The sequence below is a fragment of the Coregonus clupeaformis genome, chromosome 13 (genome assembly GCF_020615455.1).
Source record: "Coregonus clupeaformis isolate EN_2021a chromosome 13, ASM2061545v1, whole genome shotgun sequence".
Lineage (NCBI taxonomy): Eukaryota > Metazoa > Chordata > Actinopteri > Salmoniformes > Salmonidae > Coregonus > Coregonus clupeaformis.
Window position 1 is genome coordinate 11,398,243 of NC_059204.1, and position 7,661 is coordinate 11,405,903.

At 40.9% G+C, this 7,661-nt stretch overlaps 1 long non-coding RNA gene across 1 annotated transcript; it reads left to right on the forward strand.

The window, feature by feature from the left end:
- Positions 1-924: 924 nt before the first annotated feature.
- LOC121580142 lies at positions 925-5,558 on the forward strand. Its single transcript, XR_006002984.2, has 2 exons — positions 925-1,261; positions 5,369-5,558. It is a non-coding gene; the product is annotated as an uncharacterized LOC121580142 (long non-coding RNA).
- Positions 5,559-7,661: the final 2,103 nt, after the last annotated feature.

Sequence of the window (7,661 nt, forward strand, 5' to 3'; positions counted from 1 at the left end):
GACTCCGTCTCATGCTACCACTAGAGTGAAAGCACCGCCAGCATTCAAAAGTGACCAAAACATCAGCCAGGAAGAATAGGAACTGAGAAGTGGTCTGTGGTCACCACCTGCAAAACCAGTCCTTTATTGAGGGTGTCTTGCTAATTGCCTATAATTTCCACCTGTTGTCTATTCCATTTGCACAACAGCATGTGAAATGTATTGTCAATCAAGTGTTGCTTCCTAAGTGGACAGTTTGATTTCACAGAAGTGTGATTGACTTGGAGTTACATTGTGTTGTTTAAGTGTTCCCTTTATTTTTTTGAGCAGTGTACATTGCTGAAGTGTAGTCACTTTTGCTCAAGTACACAGTAGAAATATGATAAAAATATGAAATATTTTAGGATGTATTTCCTATTCAACAAAACTGTATGAATAAGGCTTATATATATTTTTTTTTCATATAGTATAATCAATTTTTAAAACAACTAACTATAAGATTTCACTTTCCTTATAACTGTAAAATACATATTTGTATATTTAGTGTTAGAGAAAATGAGTATATTCTCAAAAGTTCTCTTTTGATCAAAAAGTCTGCCCCCATGGCTGTGAACGTCTCACAGAGCTCTAGTTCATCTTCCTGAACTCGTTAGGAACTCGCCCTTCGTCTCATATTAATCGTGTCCGTCTATGACAAACATAAATTATTTTTTGTTTAAAATCCCAGAATTATTTTAGATTACCTGCTCTAAATCGATCACTGAATGTGCTACCACTCTCTCCTGCTGCATTACGATTCCAGGCATATGTGTAGTTAGTGGCTGTGATGTAGGGTTCAGCCAGGAGTTGATGGACAGTCGGAAGAGCGAATTAAATGGTAGGAGGGACATCCGGCTTCAAGTGGTGTCAGATTTCACATCCTGCTTCACACAGGCAGAAGAGACATACTCCTGTGTCTGTGAGAATCAGGGCTACCGCTCAATGCAAGCCATTTCGATCTACGGTGTCCACAGATCGATTTATAAACTGGAATCGGTACCAGAACCAATACATTTTTAGCAAAGATTGCATCTTTACAGAAAACGTGTTGTGATTGGAGCTCTGGATTTGCTATGCTGCATTTCTGAAACAAAAATTGCAGAGATGTGCTTTGGAAATAGCAATGTTTGCCTTTACGTGCCTTGTATGATGCAATATGTGCAATATGCAATATGGTGCAAATTTATGCTCAGATATGTCACCTTCATGTGAAGAAGCACAATGATTTTCAGCGCCTGAACAGGTAAAATAATTAGGCCGCTGGACATTGATCATGAGTCAGATTTAGCCCATTTTCGATCAGACATACGAAGATGAATATTATATATCATGTAAGGATATCAATTGAAATTATGCATTAAAAAAAAATACAGATACATAAATGATCATGTAATGACTACAGATATGATACATTTCTGAAAGTATGTATGAAGGCTTAGATATGTCAGCATGTTGACACATACCCTTTCCGGAATTAGAATATTCTACAAATATGTAAGTGGGTGCAGGCGCATCAGGTGAGTGTCTTGAACCTATCTCCCAGGCAGTGGCGGCTGGTGAAAAATATTCTCGGTGGGGCTGTGCCATACTTTTTTTTCCTGTAACCATCGCGATATATTTTAACACAAACTGCAGGACAGCAGTGCTCAGTGAAACATTCAGTAATTATTTAATGCCAATATTAAAAAGTTGAGGCATTCTTACACAAAAACATATTACACAAACCCAAGCCTTTCATTTGCATTTAAAGTGAACTTTTTCACCATTGGTAGTAAACAGGCAACGCAACAGGCATGCTGTCAGAACAGAGTGGAAAGTGGACAATAACATGAAATTATTATAAAGTTTATAGGAAATCTTACACTGTATGAAAGGATGTATAATATAGAAATGGATATCAAGTGGATGAACTCAAACCTTTGACTGGAAGAATAGCATACAGTATTTTATGATCATACTAAATGTGACTAATTGTTAATGTGCTCCAGAACTGCAACAATTAATTGATACAAAACAACATATATACAGTAATATTAGCAAAGACACTATTAAGACTTTCTAGAGTACCATATATAACTGGATTTTTTATGCTAAGGTCAACTATATACAAAGAAACATGCGGCCAGAGCTGCTCTGTGTGTGTGTGTCTGTCATCTTATTTGTACAGGAATTTTGCCCGTCTGTCCTTCTGAGTGGCAAACCTCTCAATGACCCTTTGATTAAAGTCAGGAATGTCCCTGACAAGTTTCTTCTCCATGGAGAGCATGGCCAGAGCGTTCAGGCGATCCTGTGTCATGCTGTTTCTCAGGAAGGTCTTGATCCTTTTCAGTGTAGAGAAGCACCTTTCTGACTCAGCAGTTGTCATGGGTGTGGTGATGAGGATCTTGAGGAGGCTGGCAGTCTCTGTGAAAGTGCTCTGAAGGTTGTTCTCCATGAAGAACTGGTACAGGGGCACTGCACCACTACAAGCCTTGAACTCACTGTTCTCATAGATGAGGGACAGTTTGGTTTTGAGCTTGGCCTTGTTCAACATGGGGGTACGCCTCCACGGTTGTTTCAAGCGCTGTATCGGGGAACTTCACACTGTGTTGTGGGAACAACTCTCCGTGCAATAGTGTTGCGCTGATGAGGTGCTGGGTGAAGGAGAACCTCTCTTTGGCATGACTCAGGATGGTATCACATACCTGTAAAAGATACATCATCAGCTTTAATTTGCAATTAAGCTATTTTGATGCAAGTGATCCTGACTGACACATGCCTATGTCCAACTCAAGTATATGATTACCAAGGTGCTGATTGTTCAGGGTTTTGGCTACATACTACCAGGCCTGAAAAAAGTTCTAGGTGGGAAACACTGACAATTACATCACAACTTACCTCTATAGCCAACCTCTGTTGTTCTCCTGGTCCCAGCATCCTCCGTCGCTTGATGGGCTGTTGCTGCTCGTCAGATGCGCTGTCCCCACACAAAGAGGGAATTGAGGCCCTGGGTCCAAAAATAAAGTTTAATTTGATAACTTGCAATCAGACTTCTTAACTCACTGTAATTCCCCCCTCAACACACAACCAGTGACTTATATATATATATATAGACAGACAGACAGACAGACAGACAGACAGACAGTGTGTATATACACACAAACTATGTCTAGTAACTGCTTTTAACCTGTGATGTACATAATTAACTGATGTTATTACGTTTTAAAGCCTTTTTCTATTACATTTGTGAGAGGGATGCAACATAATTTTGTTCTGCTGTTCACTTAGCAATAAAGTTAATATTCAATAACAACTAGGCCTCTTCTAGAAATTGACCTGGTGGACACCTGAATAATTATTACAAACTGTGTAGTACTTTCCTGCATTATTATCAACGTCTGATTGTGTCTTCTCTTTCCTTTTAAAATACTAAAACAAATATAATTGTGACGGCTCTATGATAATCACTCACACAAGCACCAACTGGCAGTGGGTGGAAACGTCAGTCGTCTCGTCAGCTTGAATGGCGATAAAATCAGCACTCTTTACTTCCTCCAGGATGTAATCCTTAAGCATTGACAGCATACAGTCCAACAGCTCGTTCTGTATCGTCTTTGACGTGCCCTTAAAAACGGTAGCTGTCTTCAGGTGCTCCTCCAGCACACTGTCGAGGGAGGCAACAAAATCCACTAAGCCCCGGAAAATGCCGGGGTTGTCTGAGGAGTCAGTCTCCTCGTGCCCACGCAAGGCCAACTCAAAAGCCCCACAGAACTTCACACAATCGATAATTTTGGATAGAATGTGCCTGTTTTTATCCACCTCCTCATTGTGTTTCCTCACCGCAATCCTGTGGCCGTCATCCAGCTGCGTAGCAATGTTCACCCTTCCTAATACAGCTAGCTTTACAGAGTTGTCCATGTGTGCCCTGGTGTTCTCATGTTTCTTTACCTTCTCTGACAGGTGCTTCATATCCCTCACTCCGGTACCTGTCCATGCTGAATCTGACCCCCGTCGTTTTAAAAAGCAAGCACGGAAAGCAAAATAAAGCATTAGCATCAGTGCACCCAGCTAGCCAAGCCTTCCTGGTGTACCAGCTACGGGAGAAGCCGCGCATATACTGCTTCCCTTTCTCGCTTAGCCTGCTGTCTGATTGAGAGGTCAGGTTGATCTGGGCCCAGCTCTTTCACCCGAACTTTCTCTGACAAAGTTCTCCTCTCAAACGGATCTTGGAGGAGAGATTTCACCGAGTTAGGGTTGGGTCTTGGAGGAGTAACGTTTGTGTCACGCATTGTTGTCTAGTAAAAATGGCGTCACTGGACCCCGGTCCTTATTTTATCAGGGGCGAGCTTGGGGCGGTAAAATAATCGCCCTCCTTGGATTCGATTTAAGATCGCTTTATTGACTACATTTTATGTCATACATTCATATCTTAAATTAGCAATTGGCTTAACTGCTACGTAGACCCGCCTCCTCGGGCACTTTCTGTATCGCCCAGAGCTGACGAGGCGTTTGACAGGCAGAGGAAAGGTTGCGAATATGATTTTCTATCATATCTTACACATATTACTGTGTGCATTCCATATTTCAAACACACAAATATTGACATACTGATGTTTTTATTATTATTATTATTATTATTTTTATTTTTTTATTTTTAAAATAATTTTATTTAAGGGGGCGGCGCCCTAGCGCCCCTCTATCGGCCAGCCGCCACTGCTCCCAGGACTCCTATGGTAGCAGGGAGATTTCTGAGGTCCGGATTGCATGCATGTAATTTAGAAACTGTCCCATTACAGAGAATATCCTAGCTCCGTACATGAAATTGAGGACATGCGTATCTGGAGCATGTCTACTCCTTATATCTAATAAAATGTCAGATATATAGATAGAGATATCCCCTGATATTGACCCTGTTCACCCAGTGTTAATAAAGGCTTTATAAATCATATTAAATTGCGTCTTGGTAGAGCATTGCAACACCAGGATAGTGGTTTCTATTCCCCAGACCACACATACATATAAATGTATGCACGCATTGCTTAAGTCGCTATGCATAAAAGCGTCTGCTAAATGGCATATTTGTATTTATTTGATATTAGTATAAAACATTTATAGGATGGCCCAACCTCTTTCCCTCTTGGGTGCATAGCCAATATTGGACCTGACCTCAACTTCACCCAGAATGCTGTGCTGCAGGATGACATATGCTCTAAAGTGCAGTCATGCACAGCAAAAAAAAACATTGGTAATTTAATGGAGTTTCCCATCTTCCTATTTAGAGTTTCTGGTGCAGCACATAAATGCCCTTATCCAGGTGTGACAAAGGCATTTCCTAACAGACCTGCTAACTTTCTTTGTTGTTACTTTTAAGGTTGGAACCAACATGCAGTACCTTCAGCAGGCAGAGAGGCAAGAACCATTCGTCCACCAACTCAGGAGCAAGCTACACTATTCACAGCCCTGTGTAATGTTCAATGTAATTGCATTGCTGGACTTTTTGTGACTTCATGTATTTGCATTGTTTTAAAAATGTCAAAATAAAAGGAAATGTATGGTTTAAACTTGTCTTTAATGTTTATTTGTTTTAGTGGTTAGTGATAATTCTTTAAGTGTAAATACATTTAGCCTTTATGTATGTTTTATGAATGACCGAAGGTGTCTCACTTCAAACAAAGTATTACAGGACATTACATACAGTGTCAATAATAAGGTTAGAAACGTTCTACTGATTTCTGAAGGTTCTCCCATGATCCACAGGTATTTAGAAGGGTTGATGGACCTGCAAAGCTTGAATTTGTGTGTGTGTGTATGTGTGTTTGTGTATGTGTGTCAGAACCAAGATGATTTGGAGTAGTCCATCCTGAGACTACCTCACCAGGTATTCCTCTTCTGTTCCCATGCTGGAGATCAGGGCTTGATTACTACCTGTTTCAATGGTGCCAACATTTTGTGGTTGATCTTTCAGCGGGGGAGTGGGTGAATGTGTCGAAGACCTGACTGGGCCCAGCACCGCTCGGTATAGCTCGTTTTTGTTGTGTTAAAGACCTGACTGGGCCCAGCACCGCACGGTATAGCTCGTTTTTGTTGTGTTAAAGACCTGACTGGGCCCAGCACCGCACGGTATAGCTCGTTTTTGTTGTGTTAAAGACCTGACTGGGCCCAGCACCGCTCGGTATAGCTCGTTTTTGTTGTGTTAAAGACCTGACTGGGCCCAGCACCGCTCTGTATAGCTCGTTTTTGTTGTGTTAAAGACCTGACTGGGCCCAGCACCGCATGGTATGGCTCGTTAAATTGTTGTGTGCGTGTTTTGTACTGAGGAACATGTAACTTGGTTTCTGAAGAAAATCACTTTCAATATCCTTATGTTGTTGGCTTTCATCAAGGTAGGTGTTTCTTGGTGTGACGTCGTCCCCCAGGCTATTGGGCACACAGCACACATACTGTAAGCCTGGGATATCAACCATTCAGAGTTGGCCTTAGTGGGTGTGACCATAGCATTATATGGGAGTGACCTTATTGAGTAAAGTATTTGTCATCATGTCCTTTGCTAGCAAAAACATTCCCCCTGGTAGTCACTAGTTAACACATGTCATAATTATGGCTAAACCCCCGCCCATTTCCACAATTTAAATGTAACCTTAAACCTAACCTAACCTAACCTAACCTAACGAAGGCCATGTTTGATGCGTTGGTCCACCAGACCTTTCTGTGCATTTGGACGGAAGTGTCTGAGAACGAGATTTGTCCTTGCAATTCAGAATCCTTGGGGCGTCCCCATTGAAGGTTCGGGTTAAGGTTAGGATTAGGAAAGGGTTATGATTATGGTTAAGGTTCAGGTTAAGGTTAGGATTAGGAAAGGGTTATGATTATGGTTAAGGTTCGGGTTAAGGTTAGGATTAGGAAAGGGTTAGGATTATGGTTAAGGTTCGGGTTAAGGTTAGGATTAGGAAAGGGTTAGGATTATGGTTAAGGTTCGGGTTAAGGTTAGGATTAGGAAAGGGTTAGGATTATGGTTAAGGTTTGGGTTAAGTTTAGGATTAGGAAAGGGTTAGGATTATGGTTAAGGTTCGAGTTAAGGTTAGGATTAGGAAAGGGTTAGGATTATGGTTAAGGTTCGGGTTAAGGTTAGGATTAGGAAAGGGTTAGGATTATGGTTAAGGTTCGGGTTAAGTTTAGGATTAGGAAAGGGTTAGGATTATGGTTAAGGTTCGGGTTAAGGTTAGGATTAGGAAAGGGTTAGGATTATGGTTAAGGTTAGGTTAAAGGTTATGATTAGGAAAGGGTTATGATTATGGTTAAGGTTCGGGTTAAGGTTAGGATTAGGAAAGGGTTAGGATTATGGTTAAGGTTCGGGTTAAGGTTAGGATTAGGAAAGGGTTAGGATTATGGTTAAGGTTCGGGTTAAGGTTAGGATTAGCAAAGGGTTAGGATTATGGTTAGGTTAAAGGTTACATTTAGAGTTAGGGTTTAGGGTCGGGAGGACATGTTTATATCATATTCAACATAGTGGGTTATGTCATATTTGACATTGGTGATTATGTCACACAGTTATGCCACATTTATGAACCCTTTATAAAGCATGACATATGGTTATAGATGCTTTGTAACATATTATGTAGTGCTTATGAAGGATTATGAAGGATTTATGAAGCCTTTATAAGCTG